This window comes from Phalacrocorax carbo, chromosome 1 (assembly GCF_963921805.1).
Source record: "Phalacrocorax carbo chromosome 1, bPhaCar2.1, whole genome shotgun sequence".
Taxonomy (NCBI): Eukaryota; Metazoa; Chordata; class Aves; order Suliformes; family Phalacrocoracidae; genus Phalacrocorax; species Phalacrocorax carbo.
In genome coordinates, this window is record NC_087513.1 from 57802011 (window position 1) to 57811191 (window position 9181).

The following is a 9181-nucleotide window of genomic DNA, read 5'->3' on the forward strand; positions in this document are numbered from 1 at the left end:
GTCCTGGTCAAAGGGAAGAGATGAAAGCCAGGGGAGTGGTGGGACACAAGGCCTGGACAACTCTTTTATCTTAATGATTTTGCCTGTCCATCCAGCTCGCATATTTTTGGCCCACGGAAGGAAGGGGGTGGGGATGCAGAGGCAGCTAAAAATAGGGGTGTCCCTGCCCATTCCCCCAAGGCGGGCATCCGTCTGTCTGTCTGCCTGCCTGTGGGGTTGCTGCGGGATCTGGAGGAGGGGAGCAGGCCCAACCTCCTCCCCACGGCGTCTGGCTCTGCTTTTGTTTGTCTCGAAGCCCTACAGGGACAGGAAGAGGCCGAGGGGCCAGGAAACAATGGCTCATTCTCTGGGAGTCCGGGCCTGCTGAGGAGCGATAGGGGATGCGGGACGGTGGCCAGAAGGCAGGCACAGACTCCCAGCGCCACCACTGCAGGAGCTCGCCCCCCAGGAGACGATGGGGTCCACAGGTGGGATGCAGGGGGACCTTCCCCAGCCCATCTCTCTTCCCCAGACCCCAAATCAGGCTCCCGTGCCTGGGCAGAGAGGGGATGAGGGGGCATCTTGCATGGGTGCACTTTGTGGAGGAGATGAGGGGGACAACACTGGCAACCTGAAGAGCATGTCTCCAGCCGGCACTGGGGAAACCTGTTGTTTTGCACCCTCTCCTTGAGCCTGTGAAACCTGCAGGAAGGGTGGCTGGAGCTGGCATCCCCTGGTGGGAGTGTCCCCAGGTGGGACCAGGGAGGTATTTATTTGGGAGCTGCTGCGTGCCTTTCTGTCCTGGATTTCACCATGCTTGCTGAGGCAGTGCCCGTACTGCTGGTGGAAGCTCTCTCCATGCTCTGTGCAACCTGCTATCTGAGAGGCAGCAAAGGGGCATGGATGGGCAGGCATGGCAGGGGGTGATAAACGCTTTTATCCCAACTCTTTCTTCTTCAGACCCCCCTTTTCTTCTCGTGGTACTCTTTCTCCCAGGGGCCGTTTAATCTTGGGATGTTAGATCTGACAACCAGGTGCTGGAAATGCCTCAGGGAGAGTCTCTCCCCATACTTCTCCAGACGTAGTAGGGGTGAGAGGAGGTGGTGTTAGCACCTGAGGTAGGGAAGAGGTTAGAAGATATTTTGCATGAATTGAGCAAGGAGGGGATAGAAGAACCTCCCTGTCTCAAGCCCCCTTTTTTCAAGGTCTCGGATGCTTGGGGCTGAACGCCTGCCAGGGCTCCTCTTGTTTACTCAGCTGGGGAGCTGACACATCCAAGGTCTCTGCTGACTCCACTTTCCCACATGCTGCTGGCGGGCGCATTCCAGGGCAGAGTGGAGATCAGCACAGAGGCATGCCAGAGGTTTCCATCCAGGATGCTATCCCTGATCCCCTCTCTTCCCTGGCATCCGGCACCTCCTGCCAGGCTGTGAAGAGCGGGCATCACATCTGGCCAGCATCCTGGGCTTTTACAAGACAGAGCTGGCACAGAGACCAAGCATGGGCTGGGACCCTGGGGATGGACGTCTGCGTCTCAAGCCGAATGCTGTCAGCAAGGCTTGGTTCTTATCCCCGTTCCTCTCTGGAGATGTCAGTCCTGCTCCCCATGATGACCCATGGGAGACATGTAGAAGGGCAGAGGATGCCAGTTTTAGCTTAGTCCTCCCTAGAGGGCCCGGGGCAAAGGGGTAACAACCTCCTAGACTGTAATCCCAGCTTTTTCATCTTAGGACAGGCACCTATTCCTGCAGCTGGTCTTAGCTTGCCGAGGGTTAACAGCGTTGAGCTCTGCATGGGCGACTGTGTGAGCTGGAGGAGGAGCTGCACCCTTCTGCAGGCACCCGCTCTGGTCCCTCCTCGGCAGCTGCCCTGACCTGGTGTGGCTGCCTTTGGTTTTAGGAGGGAAGGCCACAAAGCTTTTAAAAATAAGCACCGGGAGATAAAGAAGGGTTTAGAGAGCTGGCTGCAGGGCTGGCACGGGAGACCAGCACTCGCCCTGTCATTTCGGCCAGAGGCTCCCTGTCCCAGCAATGCTCCCACCTCTCCCGGGGCAGCTGGCATCTTTGCCTCCTCAGACCTTGGGTTGCTGGCAAAAGACCACCACGACCTTTCCTCCCCCCGGGGCTGGCCCACAGAGGCCCCTTTACGCCCAGCCCCAGCGTCTGGAAGAAGGGGCCTCGTCTCCCTCCTTGGCTGCCACAGGAAATGCGGAGCCTGGAGGTCAGGGGCCAGCCGGCAGCTCCTCCCAAGGGGGCCAAGCAGCCCAACGTTGGGGCTTGTATCATGCTGGTGTGTGCCAGAGAGGAGGGGACGGAGGCAGAGCTGTGGAGGGGGGGGGAGAGGGCCAGGCTTTTCCTGTTTATGTGACTATCAGACCCCCAAGAAAGGGAAAGGACTTGGAAAGCTCGTTGCTCTTGGGCGGGCTCCAGCTAACGTCTGTCTGCGGCTCAGCCTGGGGAATGCATCCCTAGGGCAGGGCGCGACTCCTTCCCAGGGGAAATGGGCATCCAGCTCCCAGTGGGGCTGGGGTTACATTCCCGGGCCTTGCAAATGTCTGGTCTAGCGGGGAGGCTGAGGTTGGTTTCCTGGGAAGTAAGGCACGGCTCCTGCCGCACCCAGGCTTTGATTCCTTCCATGGTTGTCTCTGGCTTTGGCTGATGCTGGTCTCTGTGGATGGTCTGAAAGGGAAAGGGCCACTGGGGTCAAGCTGAGGGGGTAGCTAGATATATTGGCTTTGGGACACAGGAACAGGGAGCTCTGGGAATGCCAGGCATGTAAGAGTGCTTAGGGGAAGATTACAAATCACACCATGCTCAGCCACAACTGCTCCAGCACAGAGCCTGTGCAACAGGCAGAAAGGCTGCAAGACCTCCTGCATTATCTAGGGTCACATCCTGCAGGGCATCTGGTGTGGCCATGGTGGTATGTGGAGAAGGAAATGAGGTCCAAGATGTGCTGTCACCTTCACCTCTGGCATCTAACTGCTCTGGCTGAGTTCACATCTGTACCAAGCTTGTCGGGTCTTAGCTTTGGTTTGTAGCCCTTAGCCCATGCTGAACATGGGTTGAGGGGTGCTCTGTGCAGACCCACCTCTGACAGACACCCTGGAGCACACCCCATTAGGCACTGTTAACGGGAGCAGAGGGGAGTTAACGGTGCCTTTGCTGCCCTACAGTAAGCTTGGGCCTGGCTCAGTGCAGCAGCAATCTCTGATCAGCTGTGGGATGAGAGTAGCTGGGCCTGGTGTAGATCAGGGCAGAGATGGAGGCGAGTAGGTGTGTGTTGGTGTGGGTCCAGCATCTTCAGAGTGGAAAGGCTTGGGAAAGGCCTCAGCAGTCAGGAGCAAAGAGCAGTTCTGCATGGTGGTGAGAGGCACAGCCCTTGGCTCCCCACATCCTTTCCTTCGCAAGGGCTCCAGCAGAAGGCCACACTGACCCAAAGCTTTTGGGCTTTGCCCTGGCACTTGCCCAGCCACCACCTCACCAAGGGGTTGGATGGTGGGGTGGTGCCACCCTATGGCTCTGGAGCAGCGTTACAAGTGCTGGTGACGCTCGGCTGTTCATTGCCCTCTCCAGAAAGACTTTGCCCCTGTTACCATGAACTCAGCTCTCCTGCCTGTCTGTGTCCCGGACAGGTTTGCTCTCCAGCCATGAGGAAAAGGTCCTGGCCTAGTCCTGGCCTCCTGAAACCCGAGCAAAGTCTCAGCATTCCTCCCTCTCTTGCAGCTGCATTGCCCTCCCTAGGACAGTCATGTATTCCTGGGGCTAGAAAACCACCAGACTGGGGTTTGTGGTGTTGCCCACACCATGGACTGGAAGACCAGGTGCACAGGTGAACCAGGATCTGCCCTCTAACAGTTGCTGCTGGAGCTTTGATGGGTTGCAAGCTGAAACACCAATGTGCCTTCCCATGCACATCACCAGCCAATGCCCTCAAAGCCCCAACTATTGCAGCAGAAGAGGGTTTTTTGGGACTTAATTTATGTTGTCTGTTGCTTTATGAAGCAAATTTGCTGGTGGGCAGCACCTTCCTTCCCCAACACATGAACCCTGTCCCTTTCCCTGATACAGCACATGTTCAGTGTCATGGGTGTTATGAGATGGTATCACCCCCTCCTGCTCCTACTCCATTATCATCTGGTTGGTCTCAGCCTGACAGTGACTCTTAGGGACTCTGGCTGCCAGAGATCCTGGGCAATGCTTGCGTACCAGCTCAGGAGAGGAGCCATATGGGACTTTGATCATCTCGGGGAGGAGAAAGGGAAGATGGAAGTCGTGTTTTCCATCTAAGGTCCTTTTTTCCCTCCTGTCAAAGCTGCATGAGGAACCAGGGCATTTCTGAAGTGGGCAGAGCAGAGCTTCCAGCTAAGTAGCTAATCTTTTGGTGGCAATTTAGTCTTCTGAATTCAAACTGCTCACAGTCAGTTTGCTCGACTATAAGATGGCATCTGAGCTGGTGCTGGTGATTCTCACTGTCTTGGTGTCTTCAGCTTCAGCTGCCCTGCAAACACAAGACAGGGTTTTCCTTCTGTCTGTCTTTGCTCCCATCCTAAGCTAGAGCTCATATGAGATGGTGGAAACATGCTTGGTCTGGGCAGCTGGCTAGCTTTGGGCAGAGGACCACTGATGATCTTGTAGTCCAGTGGAGTATTCTTGGAGAAGAAGACATCTCTCATCCAGGGAAACCTGATACCCCACAAGGGATGAGGCTGGAGCTCTGCTGGAGTGGGAATAGGAGTGTCTTGTTTGCTCTGACTAGGTGGGTGTCCACATAGATAATAAAAGGGCTGCGAGGCTGGGATGGAAATGGCCCCTCTGTGACTGTTTGAGGAGGTCTAGGGGAAGACATAGGTGGGATGGAGAGGAGAAGGTAACTGGTATGCGTGGGAGTGCAGAGGAATGGCTGCATGCTACAGAACTAGCTAGACATATTGATTTCTGCTGGGCATAGTGCCACCTTCCCTGTTTGATTTCTAACCTGGACTGATGACCCTGCTCATTTAACCCATTTGCCTTCCTCTGGCTGCGGGTCAGATACTTGTTTTATTCAGCCAGCCTGGATCTGTGGCAGACCTCATTCACTGTGACAGACCTTACACCCTGGGGAGCAGAAGTGGAACTCAGGAGAAGACAGATAGCCCATTCCCACCTGCTGCTAACAGGGCAGGCCTGGGACTGATGAAAACACCTGAGTGACACTGAAACCATCAGTATGAGATTTGCCTGGAGTGACTGGAGCACTTGTGGGGTCCTGTAGGACAATAGGCAAGTTACAGGGTCTCAATTAGGAGTGTTTATAGGCTGCTAATTGGGGAAATTGTCATTCTCAAGCCCTTTTTTTCCAGGATAGTGCTGAGGTCACATGGTGATTAATGCTTTGAATATTGGTTTGCCCGCAAATCTACCCCAAAGTTATGTCCTGAAAGGTGGAAAAAACTATCTACTTTATATTTCTGTTTTGTTGTCCCAGTTGAAACTCCGGGCTTTCTGCAGCACCCAACAGCTGGCTGAGGTTGACGCGGTCACATTGACCTCTGGTGGCTGCAGCCTCGGCGTGCAAGGAAAGCACTAAGGAAAAGTGGGTGGGTTTGGTGAGCTGTAGCCTGCTGCAATGAAAATGGAGTTGGGTTTGTCCCTTCTCTGGGATCCCTCTCCCATCGACTTGCCTCTTGGACAGTCATTTCTTCTCTGCCCAGAGCAGGTGTGATCTGCCCCCTTCTTTGTGTTTATCTTCCATCCATGTGGTTCTCCTCCCTTAGAGTCAAGTTCTGTTTGCACGCACAACAGTAAAAAAAGGTGGATCCTTTGTTGGAGAACTGAATTCACTCCCAGTTTCTAGACAGAGTGGGTCATACCTGGGAAGAACAGATACTGCTCCCCTGAATTCACTGTAACCTCTGTAAGGTCAGTGTGTGCAGCGCAGGGCCGACTTTAATGTTCCCCTTGCAAAGTCTGATGCAGAAGGAGCCAACCAAATTGGATTAAAAATGAGCAGTGAGACAAAGTCTCTGCTGGTGCATTTTCTGGAGGGAGAGGGAAAAAAAAAAAAAAAGGATATCCCACAAGGATAATGCTTTAAGAATAAGGCAACTGCGAGCAAGGCTGAGGTGGCAGCCAAGTGTGAGATTTCCAGGCTCAGCCCTGTTGAGGTGGAGCCCCTTTGCCAGGGGCAGCTTTGGAGCAAGAAAGCCCATCCCAGTGACTCGAATCCCATCAGCCTGCTCTAATTCTGGTCTTCCTTGCCACCCTGCATACCTTGGTGCCCTAAGGAGGACTGAGATGTGTTGCCAATACCCTAACAAGACTCCCACACACTTTTGCCTCCTGTAGCTCCAGGCAATGGGTGTGTGCGTGATGTGGAGGAATGCTGGAGGAAATATTCACTTGTTTTGCTATCTCCATGAACAGATACATGCATTTCCTTCCTGCCATAAAGGCTACTCACCCCTTTTTTTGGGGGGAGGCTTCGTTCCTCCTCCCCTTCTGCAGTTGTCACCACCACTGAGAAGGGAACAAACCACTGTCAGCATGCCGGGGCAGTCCTACATCCGCTATGAAGAGTGTCGGAGAGATGAGCAAGTAGTCAAAGTCCTTGCAAAGGTTGTTAATATAAACACTGCGTTCAATGAGTGTCATTAGGAAAATAAAAGTTTTTTTTTTTTTTTTCTGTGTGTGTTAACTAATCTGGTACAAACCAGCATATAAGCCAATTAGATCAGGCTGGAGTCGATAACTCTGTTTCACAACCTCTTTTGCATTTTCAGCATTTGTTTTTGTTCCACACAGGAACAAAAACTGTGGAGAGTTTTTCACAACACAAAATCATGTTGGGACAGCTATTGCAGGGTGGAAGTTTTTATTAGGGGGGTTATTTCAAAGTCTGCCTTGACCTGACTAGGGACACCACCCTGGACCTTAGCAAAGCTCCCCCTAAAACTTCATTGGAAGCTGTAGGTCTTTGCAAATCACGGGGCCGTGAGAAGAATAGCATAGTTTGCTTGGAAAAAAAAGGACCAGGCAAGAGTTATATTACTGAAGATGTTCTGACCAGCTCAAATTACAGACACTGTATGGGCAGGAGGTTTCAGGACAGGTTTGTAAAGATACCACGCTTCCCAAATGCAGAGCAGGACTTTACAAAGCATCTAAGCTCACCATCTGTAACCTCAGCTGAGCTTTATACTGACAACGTTTTAGCCACACGATTGGGAATTTAATGAATTCCTTTCCTGCTTCAGACCTTCCTAAAGCTGTTTTTTAGGAGGGGGCAAATGATGCAGTGCTGTGGCATACCCAGCTGTTCCCCCCGCAGCATGGGCTTGCTCACCTCCAAGGGATCCCACCGACCTTTTAGCACCGCTGGTTGGACCCACACTGCAAGGTCCTGCAGAAGACGCAGCTGCCTGTCACACTCTGTGGGCCATGTGTGCTAAGCCCTTCCTCTGGCAGTGGAAACAACACGTGGCTCACCATTTGCTGGGCTGTCATAGATTTCCTGTGCGAGCCGGTGTGGCTTGGAAAGTTTTACCAGTGCAACTATTTTGGTTAGGATTTGGAAAAAAAACCAAAAACCAACCCAACACAAAAAACCCACCCAAACACCTCAGTGTCATTCCTAGTGTGAACTCAAGTGTGCCAGCACAAAAGTAGTTGCTACCAGCAAAACTATTTTGGAAATGTAATACCTGGCTGTGAGCATGTGCAGTCCGGTGGGACCGCACATGTCAGACGAACTGGGGGTGCCTTGTACGACCCTGGCTTCCCTCCAGAAGGTGAGCTCTTCATCTCTATGCCTCCATACCCTGGCCAAAAACCAGGGACAGACCACCTCCTTCCTCTCAGGAGCTGTCTGTCTGGTCTGTTGGGATCATCTGCCCAGCCCAGAGCATTCAGGGGTGGACTGCTTGCTCCTGAGGTACCTGCTGAGCTCAGAAGAGACCCTCCATGAAGGACAGCGACTGATGGTACTTGATGTGGGACCTGCTCTGTCTGATGTCTGCATACTCTGAGTCACAAAGCACCACAGCCATTGCCTGTGGGGTCAGGGCGGATGGAGGGAGAGGTTTCCTTGACACCAGGGTTGAGTTCATCTCTCTCTGGGTGAATGAGAGAAACCAACCTTTGTTTTGGGGCTTTTATCGTGACTGTGAAGATCTTATCTTCTATCACCACATAATATCCTGCTCAGGAAATCTTTTCACTAGAGAGAGAGACCTGGGTTTAACCAGCAGGCAAAAATTGACATGGCTTGAGTCAGAAGGGTTTCCCTGCAGGCAGCCTTGCTTATACTTGCTTTTGATCACTCAACTGGATGCCTCTGGCTGGACGTAAGGGCTGGAACTGGGAGCTGCGCCCTGCTGCTGGTGGTCCTGGGGCAGCACGTACCCTATGGGAGGGAGCTGTGCAGTGTTGGGCTTGCAAGGGAGGGGAAGGTGGCAGTTGGGACCCCTCGCAGGGAGAGTGAGTCAGCAGCAAATTCATACGCTTGGGGTGTCAACCAGTGTCTGTTGGGACGGATGCTATGTGAGAGGAGGTGGTGTTTGCTGAAAGCCCTTTGTGCATGTGTGTGCCTGGTGTTTGCTCAATACCTGTGTACATCTTGCTACAAAAAGGCTATGTATCTGTGTGATGCTCTGTGTATCACACACATACAGTCTCAATTCCCACATGGTGGTTGTGCTTGATCTTGAAAAGAACATAGCAGCACGGGGAAAGGGTCTTGCTAAAGCCTCCCTCCCCTCAAACCACCTTGCTGAAGCTGGTGTAGAAGCCCTGTCGGGATGAGAGGGGATGCCTCTGCCATTGGCCCTGGAGGAGAAATGATGTTAATTTTGGGTGCAGTGGGAATCCTTTAGGTCAGGGGCCTAGTTCATACCTCAGGATTGTTTCATACTCCCCCCACTTTGGTTTCTTCATTTATCTGAGGGAGGGGAGAAAGATTTCCATGCAGAGGTGGGGTCTAGAAACTGCAGTGATGGGATGCTGAGGGCATCTGCCTTTTGGGAATGTATTAGCAAGGGCAGGAGCAATCGCAGGGCTCCTTTATGTTGTGTCCAGAGTCCTGGAGGGATGCACAGCATTACTCTGGGCTACCCTGTGGGCTGACCCTGAGGCTGGGGGGAATCAGCTGAACTCCCATTTCTTATGAGCTAGATATTGCATTGGAGATCTCTTGCACAGAGTCCACGCTGTCTATCCTGGCC